Below are 12128 nucleotides of genomic sequence, written 5' to 3' on the forward strand. Positions count from 1 at the left end.
AGTTCTCTCTTGTATTTTTTGACGTTTTCTTTTAAAAAACGTTTCCCATTTTTATATAAATTTTCTTTATTTTGGCCATAAAATAAAAAAATAAATGTCATGAGACAAATTGTAACGACCCGTCAAAATCGCTATTGACGCGGCACGTTAATCATTGATTCCACAGTGAGGTTTTGACCTCTATATGATACGTTTTGATAAAATATTGCATTCATTAAAATAAGTGACTTTCTAAACATAGAAAGTTATAAACATGTGGGCGAGTGCTTAAGTATAAGCATATCTCCAAAATACATAAGTCTTTATTTTACATGTTGACATCACAGTCAAATTATTTATTACACAACGTAGTTAATATCCTTATTTTATATGTATGTATATTTCTTCAGATGTAATACAGATTTAATGAGTTAATATCATATTAAGCTCATTTGATTTTTAACTTGAATTAGAAATGAATAATCTCTAAAACATTAGAGATTACATAATCTTCGCTGAGTATTTCACTAATGAAATCAATACTTCATTATTTATTCTTATTGATATTCCTTGGTGAAGGGTGTTGATATTCGTGGAATTCTTGCAAACTTCGCAAGGTGCAAATGATGTTTTCTAGAAAGTTTCGAGTGCATCGAAGATGAAAGTGTAAAATCAACCATGTTATTGAATAATACACTTGGTTTATTATGAAATGAAATTCATTGAATTGAAACAGAGATTGTAGTTATCGATGATTAAGCCGTTAATGAAGGATGTACATCATTGCATATTAGTAATATGAACTAACCGAGTAGTACCTACCAGTTAAGATTCACACATAATAGCTTAGTACGAAAATATTTATTTTGATTTCAAAATTCATATATATTAAATATACATAAAATTTCTTCAGGGGAAATGAGTTAATACTTCATCGGTTATTGTTGCTGGTATTTCTTGGTAACTACGGTGCGTATGACGTTGATGCTCGTGGAACAGATTGTGAAGTTGAGGTTTGCAATGCAGATGTTGTTGGTGGTGGTAATGGTACTGTTGGTGTTGTTGTCGGTGGTACTGTTGATGCCGGTGATGCTGCTGGTGTTTGTAACCTTTGCACCATATTCTCTGTAGCGACCCCGACAAATCGTCAAGTGACGGCGTCGACTACGTAGGTCCCATTACCTGGTCATAAGTCTTTAAAACAGACGTTTGACCCAAAATATGTCGCATCCATTCAAGTGTAAAGATTGTTTCAAAGTTTACAAAGATAATTGACCACAAGTTAAGTTACAACGTTATAAGTACAAATGAAAACTATGCGACACAGTTTAAATAAGTTCAAAAGATGCTCCAAAGTGCATGTATACTCGACATCCAAGCAAGTATCAAAAGAGTGCGGAAGCATGTATCACTAAGCATTCATAACCTGAGAAAACATAGAAGAATCTGTCAACGAAAACGTTGGTGAAATCATAGGTTTAGTAAGTATTAAACGTTGTTTTTGAACCACAAGATTTTGTATTTCCATAACGTAGATTATCCAAATCATTTGCATTCCAAAAGTGTTGTTATACGCGAGCACTCAATTATCAAAACTTAACCAACGTTACCCCATCACACAGTGCTAGAACCCACACTAAAACACAAAAATATATTTCATCCGCATAACGGTAGCGAACCGTCCGAATGAGGGTTTGTTAAACCCGTATGGCCACACAATATAAGTTCTCGCTTACACCCTGCAAGTGTAACTAATGATAATCGAATTGAGGCATTTTTGTTCTAACTCGCACGTGGAATGTTTGTTTTCACACTTGTGTTCAAAACATAAAAGTAAGTAGTACAAGATGTAACAAAGTATATGTTTTCTCAGCCCACGATTTAAAAGTATAAAAGTTGTTGAAAAGGTGGGACTATGATCTCACCTTGAGCGCAAGAGTTAATAAAGTACTTCAACGAGTAAACGCGTGCAAAGACAAGGCTAGTCTTGACCTAAACATATAGGTTATATCAATAACGGTAAACACAAACGGTCAAAGATGTTCAATTAGTCCTATGGCTCGTTACGACTCGATTACGTAGCATGTGAATCAATTAGTCAAGTTTCATGCACGATACAAGTAACTAAGCATGTTAGAACGATCGTATAATTGTTTGGTTAAGTTTGACTAAAAGTCAAACTTGGTCAAAGTCAAGGTCAACGGGGTCGGGTCGGGTATCCGACAATTTTCTCATGATGAGAAATCATTTATGAGCAGAATGGCCAAGTTTCATGTTAATCGGAGTTACGGTTAAGCGGGAAACATTTTGTGAAAGGAAAAATAAAAACACAAAATGAGCTGGGCATATGCGCGGCGCGCTATGGGTTGCGCGGCGCGCACCCAAGTGTAAATCCTGGTCAGAACTTAACCACGAAGGCAAACATCTGGGATTTCTAATTCTGCACGGCGCGCGGGTATATGCGCGGCGCGCAATACCTGGGAAACATGCAGTTTGCAGAAAAATGGTCCAAGTCACGAACCAAAACTCAAATTGACATATTTTATGAACCGAAAACATCCAAAATGCATACTATATATCGTTGGAAAGGTAATTTGACAGGAAAAACAACTAAACACGTTTCATCAAACAAACTTCCACTTACAACAACCAAAAACCGCAATTAAACATTCATAATCAAAGTTCAAGTTCCAAAAACGCATTTTATGATTCGGGCAACCAATTTACATGTATGTTATGCCGTTTCGAAGGTAATCAAACATACAATCCAACTAAACACTTACCAATAATAATCCATGGCATTCAATGCATCAAAAGTCCATTTCAAGTTCATCAAACCCTAACCCAAATTCACCAAAATCAATAATCAAGTTCATGAAGTTTTCTAAGGCAACCTACACATCAAATTGAAGCTAGTGATGCTAGTAACACAATTAAAACATCAACTTTTAACACCTAACAACATATGATCATCCTAAATTCAAGAACAACGCACCAAAATTCAAGTTCATGCTAGTTACACTAAAACAACGAGATCGAGCATATAAATTACACACACGACATCACAATGAGCCATAGACACTAACTAACACCATTTCAAGTCAAAAACACGAATTTAGAGAAATCTAGAGTTTTAGAAATGTTACCCAAACTTGATGATATTGGTATCAAAATGTAGAGGATGAAGAGGGGATCACGAAAATGTAATTTGTTTTGATGTTTGCTTCTCCAATCGGATTTAGATGATGATTTTATGTTTGAGGGTTTTGAGTTCAAAAATGGGAAGTAGAGAGAAAGAGGAGGATGGAGGTGGGAGGTGGAGATGAAATGAATGGATGTGGTAAGAGGGTTGACTAGTTAACCTAGTCAACTAGTTTGCCCATTTGGCAATCTCGGCCCCTCGAGTTTCAAAGCGGGTGCGGGAATTAACCCAACGAATATTTTAAAAACGTTCGAGTAACGGATGACTTTATAATTAAATAACGAGGATATTATGAACGTTGGTTAACGAAAGATGCCAAATTAAATGACGAAAGATATTATTTAAAAAAAAAAAGACGGTGTTAAAATAAATTTAACGGAAAAACGCGGGATGTTACATTATCCACACCTCAAAAGAAATTTCGTCCCGAAATTTAGTTGGAAGTAGTAGTCGATATCTCTTACTCGAGACTTTACGTTGTTCATGATATGAATAAGTGTAGGTACGTCCTTGAGTGTTCTCATGAATTTGGATAGTCAGGGTTTTACGTTGTATTAAGGTTTGGTTTTACGATCCCCGGTTTCAACTGGTTTTCCTATGAAGAGAAGTTTGTCATCGATAGTTGGGGTATCTAGCAGGATTGCACGTTCCTGTTCCGCAGGACACGTTTCTAAGTTTGTTACACGAAATGTAGGGTAAACGGGGGTAAACGGAAACTTAATTTAGTCGGAAGTTCTAAACGGTAGGAAGCGGTTCCAATACGCCCCAAGGTTTCAAAAGGTTCAATATTGCGGCTATAGCCTTTCTCGATTTCCCAAAATGGATTACACCTTTCCAAGGTGCGGTTTCTCAATATTACGCGGTTACACACTGGGATTTGTGAGGTTTTCATCTAAGTTTGGTATAACTCTTTTGGCGACTATGGGTTGTCTCGAGCCCTTCTCGGACTTGAATGATCTCAATTGTTGTTTCTTGATTGAGTTCAGATTCTGTGTTTTGTTTGCCACATGCGTTGGTTAAATGAACAGGGGTACGACATTAGCGGTCATATAGGGTTTCGGAAAGTGCGGGTGAACACACGAGTGGTAACTACTGTTGTACGAGTGATCTACTAAAGGTGACAATACGAGTTTGTGACATGTCTTTCCAAGACGTAAATCGTTCGTTTGCTCGGTTCATCGGTTTGTGGGTGGTACGTGGTACTCATGTCTAAGCGGGTCTCCAGGGTTTCTTGTAAAACTAGAAGTGAAACGAGTATTTCGATACGGGATAATCGACAAGGATACACCGTGTTGGAATAGAATCTCTTAAGATATGTTTGAACAAGTTAGTTAGGGTTCAAAAAAAAAAATGTTCGTTAGGACTATTCACCCTCGTGGCGAATACTAATGTAATGTGAGGAGTTTCTCTATCCATGGAGAAATGTTACAAGGAGTTTCCTTAAACGGAAATGCGAGCGATAAAGATAGGAGTGAAATGAGGACTGAGAATAGGATGAGCTTACATCTCGAGGTTGCCATAACGTGCCTCTAGTTGTCGAAAATTGAAGTCTGGAAGAGAAACAAGATAGTACACGTAGTTGTATAGTTCGGGGTTGAATAATAGTTGGCCGATTATCAGAAACACAAGGACGTTAAGTCAAAGAAGAGTGAAGTATCGTTGGATTGTGTGTTATCTTAAATTCCAGTAATATCAGACAGTAACGGTGAAATAACAGAGGTATGTGTGTGGTACGTGATGACGAGAAAGTTGATCGGATCTACAGTTTAGTATTCGAATTCTTCGTGCAAAATAACGGATTTTAGTTACGTTAATTTTGAGTCGAGAGAGTATGCCTTTCGGCGTTCATGTAGAAATATTTCCATGTTTGAGTTCCATCTGTTGCTATACGATTTTAACTAGAAATGTTGGTGTGAAGAATCACGCTCAAGGTTCGAACACGGAGAGGTTTAAAGTTTTCCCTTAGTGAGTTAACGAGTTTAAAAGTCGGGTAACACGAGAAAAGTCAGAAATGAATCTTCGGTGATAACAGGCGAGATCTAAGATTTTACGAATACAAGTCTGAGTTGAGAGAGTTTCATGATTACGTGTGGCTTGATTTCGAGATTGATTGTAATGCCTTGACCATTAACATCATGGTCTAGAAAATTTGACTTCGTTTAACAGAAATTCTCACTCGGAGAATTTGGTATAGAGTTGCTCTTTTCTCAAAGTTCGAGCGTAAGATGATGATGTTGTTCGTTTGCCTTCTTTACTTGAATAAGTTAAGATGTCATCTATAAATATGATAACAGATTTGTCTAGATAAGTTGCATACGTGGTTTAGGAGGTTCATGAATACGGATGGAGTCCTAAATAAATCAAACGGTACTAAGAGGGATTTACAACTAACGTTGCGAGCTCGGAAAATGGCTTAGGAGACATCGTCTCCCTTAACCCCCAATTGATGATAACCAGAACGGAGGTCGATTTGGAATACACGGGATCCACGCAAATAATCATGAGGTAATGGATACGAGGAAGAGAGTATTGGTTTCCAACCGAAAGTTACTTAGTTCACAATAATCTATACATAAATGTAGGGCAACAATTTCTCCTTAATGAATAGGTTTGAGTTCCTTAGTTCTATAGGTGTCGAGTCCCATTTCTTAACGCATATCCTCCGATAAAATTTATAGGCACACAATATTTTCCGTCGGTCACTTAAATCGTCTAAGTAGTATCTGGGGGAAAGAGGTGGAATATAAAGAGCACGAGTCAAATCCTTGGTTATAAAACGTCTAACGGTACTCGAATCGAATAAGTATGAAATATACGGTTTGTTGTGAAGAAACGTACCCGTGACTAGTCCATCATCGTCTCGGGCATCCTAGGTGTCGATGTTGTAAGTTCAACGGCGCGCGTTGGTTTTTGCTTTATTCTTTGGGCATTCATTCCTAAAATGACCCGATTGGCCACATTTGTAGCAAATACTCGGCTTTGGTGCGTCGGGCCCCTTTTGAGTGACGGGGGCGGTACTTCCACAATACTTGGCAATATGACCACTACCTTGGCACCGATGGCAAATTAGCTTGCCACATTCACCAAAATGATGCTTGTGGCATTTGTTGCAAAAAGGTCGTGTTCTGGCATAACTTTTCTTGCCGACGGGGGTGAGAGGTTCCTTGGCAAAGTTGTTGTTGTAGTTGCTCGATTGGGGGGCTTCCCATTTTCTTTTGTTGTCACCCGACTCATCCTCGGCTTTAGGTGCCGGCACTTCAATCTCGTCTACCGTTTCGATCAATTGACGGGCCATATTCAGGGCCTCTTGGTGATTACTGGGTTTGGATGACATTACTCCTTGTTTGATGCTCTTGGGAAGACCATCCATGTAAAGTTCAACCCTTAGAGGTTCGGGGGTCACGAGGTTTGGGCACATCAAGGATAGCTCAGAAAATCGTTGATTATATGCCTTTAGGTCATTCCCGACCGCTTTTAAAGTTCTTAGTTCGTGTTCGAGCTTACGGGTCTCTTCGCGCGGGAAGTATTCGGTGATCATCTTTTTCTTTAAGTCGGCCCATGAGAGAGTGTGAGCTTCATCGATACCCACCGACAGCACATACGTATTCCACCATGTGAGGGCGATACCGGTGAAAGTGTGGGTGGAATATTTGACTTTGTCTTGGTCCCGACAACCGCTTATGCTAAAAACGGCTTCTGTTTGCTCAAACCATCGGGTGAGCACAACCGGTCCTCCGGTCCCATCGAAGGTGTGAGGTTTGCACCCCATGAAAGTTTTGTAGGAGCAACCCTCATTTGAATTACCGGCTCCATGGTTGTTGTGGTTGTGGTTGTTATTGATGTCGGAGGAGATACTAGCCATAGCCGCACCTATGGCGGTGGCTATCATGCGTTGAAAAGCTTGTTCGGAAGTTTCATTACGTGGCCCGCGACGGGGAGGCATTGTTCCTTCAAGACACAAGAATATCGTTGATTAGTATTCTCAATAATACTAATCATGATAGGGAATGATGATGTAGAGAAAATTTTCCTTGACTCGCCTTAAATTCTTTATGTCATAATGTCAGAATGTCCATATGAATCACCGTAATATAATCCCGGAAATTATATTACCCTGATTCTCATGTGCATTTAACATTACCTCATAAAGTCAAGGTGGCGCGTCAACAAAATTTATCAACGTAAGATCAAGATCGAATACGAGTTAGATATGATAGAAGAGTTCGAGTATAGATGCACAAATAGTCAAGTAATTCCTACTTCAGTCTATATGCCAGTTGTAGTCTAGATTCACCTATGTACCCTATGACTCGGGGTGGACACAAATGAACTCTAAATCCCTACAACCTGGCTCTGATACCACTTGTAGCGACCCCGACAAATCGTCAAGTGACGGCGTCGACTACGTAAGTCCCATTACCTGGTCATAAGTCTTTAAAACAGACGTTTGACCCAAAATATGTCGCATCCATTCAAGTGTAAAGATTGTTTCAAAGTTTACAAAGATAATTGACCACAAGTTAAGTTACAACGTTATAAGTACAAATGAAAACTATGCGACACAGTTTAAATAAGTTCAAAAGATGCTCTAAAGTGCATGTATACTCGACATCCAAGCAAGTATCAAAAGAGTGCGGAAGCATGTATCACTAAGCATTCATAACCTGAGAAAACATAGAAGAATCTGTCAACGAAAACGTTGGTGAAATCATAGGTTTAGTAAGTATTAAACGTTGTTTTTGAACCACAAGATTTTGTATTTCCATAACGTAGATTATCCAAATCATTTGCATTCCAAAAGTGTTGTTATACGCGAGCACTCAATTATCAAAACTTAACCAACGTTACCCCATCACACAGTGCTAGAACCCACACTAAAACACAAAAATATATTTCATCCGCATAACGGTAGCGAACCGTCCGAATGAGGGTTTGTTAAACCCGTATGGCCACACAATATAAGTTCTCGCTTACACCCTGCAAGTGTAACTAATGATAATCGAATTGAGGCATTTTTGTTCTAACTCGCACGTGGAATGTTTGTTTTCACACTTGTGTTCAAAACATAAAAGTAAGTAGTACAAGATGTAACAAAGTATATGTTTTCTCAGCCCACGATTTAAAAGTATAAAAGTTGTTGAAAAGGTGGGACTATGATCTCACCTTGAGCGCAAGAGTTAATAAAGTACTTCAACGAGTAAACGCGTGCAAAGACAAGGCTAGTCTTGACCTAAACATATAGGTTATATCAATAACGGTAAACACAAACGGTCAAAGATGTTCAATTAGTCCTATGGCTCGTTACGACTCGATTACGTAGCATGTGAATCAATTAGTCAAGTTTCATGCACGATACAAGTAACTAAGCATGTTAGAACGATCGTATAATTGTTTGGTTAAGTTTGACTAAAAGTCAAACTTGGTCAAAGTCAAGGTCAACGGGGTCGGGTCGGGTCGGGTATCCGACAATTTTCTCATGATGAGAAATCATTTATGAGCAGAATGGCCAAGTTTCATGTTAATCGGAGTTACGGTTAAGCGGGAAACATTTTGTGAAAGGAAAAATAAAAACACAAAATGAGCTGGGCATATGCGCGGCGCGCTATGGGTTGCGCGGCGCGCACCCAAGTGTAAATCCTGGTCAGAACTTAACCACGAAGGCAAACATCTGGGATTTCTAATTCTGCGCGGCGCGCGGGTATATGCGCGGCGCGCAATACCTGGGAAACATGCAGTTTGCAGAAAAATGGTCCAAGTCACGAACCAAAACTCAAATTGACATATTTTATGAACCGAAAACATCCAAAATGCATACTATATATCGTTGGAAAGGTAATTTGACAGGGAAAACAACTAAACACGTTTCATCAAACAAACTTCCACTTACAACAACCAAAAACCGCAATTAAACATTCATAATCAAAGTTCAAGTTCCAAAAACGCATTTTATGATTCGGGCAACCAATTTACATGTATGTTATGCCGTTTCGAAGGTAATCAAACATACAATCCAACTAAACACTTACCAATAATAATCCATGGCATTCAATGCATCAAAAGTCCATTTCAAGTTCATCAAACCCTAACCCAAATTCACCAAAATCAATAATCAAGTTCATGAAGTTTTCTAAGGCAACCTACACATCAAATTGAAGCTAGTGATGCTAGTAACACAATTAAAACATCAACTTTTAACACCTAACAACATATGATCATCCTAAATTCAAGAACAACGCACCAAAATTCAAGTTCATGCTAGTTACACTGAAACAACGAGATCGAGCATATAAATTACACACACGACATCACAATGAGCCATAGACACTAACTAACACCATTTCAAGTCAAAAACACGAATTTAGAGAAATCTAGAGTTTTAGAAATGTTACCCAAACTTGATGATATTGGTATCAAAATGTAGAGGATGAAGAGGGGATCACGAAAATGTAATTTGTTTTGATGTTTGCTTCTCCAATCGGATTTAGATGATGATTTTATGTTTGAGGGTTTTGAGTTCAAAAATGGGAAGTAGAGAGAAAGAGGAGGATGGAGGTGGGAGGTGGAGATGAAATGAATGGATGTGGTAAGAGGGTTGACTAGTTGACCTAGTCAACTAGTTTGCCCATTTGGCAATCTCGGCCCCTCGAGTTTCAAAGCGGGTGCGGGAATTAACCCAACGAATATTTTAAAAACGTTCGAGTAACGGATGACTTTATAATTAAATAACGAGGATATTATGAACGTTGGTTAACGAAAGATGCAAAATTAAATGACGAAAGATATTATTTAAAAAAAAAAAGACGGTGTTAAAATAAATTTAACGGAAAAACGCGGGATGTTACATTCTCCAAAGCCACTACCCAAGCATGAAGCTCGTTGACTTCTTCTACTACACCGGGATGATTGGCGGTTCGGACGAGCGGATGAATAAGATCCAGAATTTGAGATAGTATATTATCGTGACGAGATACTCTGGAAATGAGAGAGAAAATGGTGTCTCGAACAGGTTCACCGGTAAGTGCTTCAGGTTCTTCGCCAAGAGGGCAATGTGGTGGGTGAAAGGGATCGCCTTCTTCTTGTCTCCAATAATTAAGTAGGCTACGAACCCATCCCCAATTCATCCAGAATAGATGATGGCTAATTGGTTGATCCATTCTGGTTACACTGTCTTCGAAATTCAGGTGAATATCCATATCGGAATAGCTGTCAGAGTTTGAACTAGATACGGGATCCATCCTGTATAAATAGGGAGATGATTTTTGATATGAATTAGATTATAGAATTTAGTTTGGTATTCTTCAATACATAATTTACATATGTATATATAATACCAAATTCCATAAATCACGGAGAAATTATCGGAAGATATCAGGAAAAGTTTACAGTAACAGATACGCTAAGATATGAATTTTTGTCTATACACTATTTATGCAATAAATGTAGGAAAACGTGTCTAGACTTAAGAATGATAAGCATGCAATTTCCGACAAGAAATGATAAGCAAAACTTTTAACTTGCAGACACGGTCGAAGTCCAGACTTACTAATGCATCTTAACAACTATCAGTTAGACACATTCATGCAAGACCTGATTCGCTAGAACCAACGCTCTGATACCAACTGTGACGATCACTTCAAATCCATATGGACGAACACGTCATTCATTGATTTCATTGCGAGGTATTTGACCTCTATATGATACGTTTTGTAAACATTGCATTCTTTTGAAAAGGCATACCATAAATGAATATTTAAATCAAAGGTTTTCGACATCTGATGATTTCTACATATAGACAATCACCGTATATAATAGTTTACAATAGTACTTCCGTTGACAATGCAGTCAAAATAAGGTACATGATGATGAATTGGTGAATGCAACGTTTTCTTGAAAAATATGCCATATAAGACTCCATGCACATAGCTTGTCTATCATATAAGCAAACAGCGGAAGACTTCTAGGGAACCTGAGAATAAACATGCTAACAAGTGTCAACACAAAGGTTGGTGAGTTCATAGTTTTAATGTTGCGCATAATCTATATATAAAGGTGGATCACAAGATTTCAGTTGTTTCATCCAGAAATGTTTATCAAAATATTCTACGAAATTGAGCACCCTGGTAACTAAACTTAACGTATATATAATTTGTACCCTTTGTATAATCATCTTAATAATACACGCAAACCAACGTGTACGCTTCTCAAATAGCATACGTCCGTTAAAAGGCTAGTGCTCTAGCTCGGACGGGGATATCAAGCCCTATGGATCCATATACTACTACTCGCGCCCACCAGTTCTTATAACTGGTAGTTACTAGTTACCATAGCTAAGGGATTTTCGGTTCAAACTCAGTGTAGAATTTAGTATGTACTTGTATCCATTGCGTTTAAAATAAAGTGCATGTGTTCTCAGCCCAAAAATATAGATTGCAAAAGCAATTAAAAAGGGAGCAAATGAAACTCACACATATAAATATTGTATATCGGTTAATAAAGCATTTGCATGTATTCTCAGCCCAAAAATGTAGAGAGTAAAAGGGATCTTATGAAACTCACCTTAGCAGCACATAAGGTCATTCATCAAAAAGTGACCGTAACTCGGAATGCAAGATTAACCGTAGATCTCAACCTAGAGAACATATGTTGGTCAATACATGTCTAATAAACTAGGTTGGGTTATAGTGTATCACAATCCTAATGCTCGAGATCGACATACAAAAGTTATCAAAAGTCATTTCAAAAAGTCAATTTTGACAATTGTTCAACAAAACGAGACGTGCCTTATATAAGGATTCATTTACTTGGCTAGTAGTATTTTACCAATATCATAAACAGGTTGTTTAAATATTAATTGCAGATTTAAAAGCAATTCCAATTAACGTCAATTATAATTCAGTTGACCATATATTTTGATTCGTTCATCGAAATTACGCGATTTCTAAATGAA

Source organism: Rutidosis leptorrhynchoides, chromosome 9, assembly GCF_046630445.1.
Source record: "Rutidosis leptorrhynchoides isolate AG116_Rl617_1_P2 chromosome 9, CSIRO_AGI_Rlap_v1, whole genome shotgun sequence".
Lineage (NCBI taxonomy): Eukaryota > Viridiplantae > Streptophyta > Magnoliopsida > Asterales > Asteraceae > Rutidosis > Rutidosis leptorrhynchoides.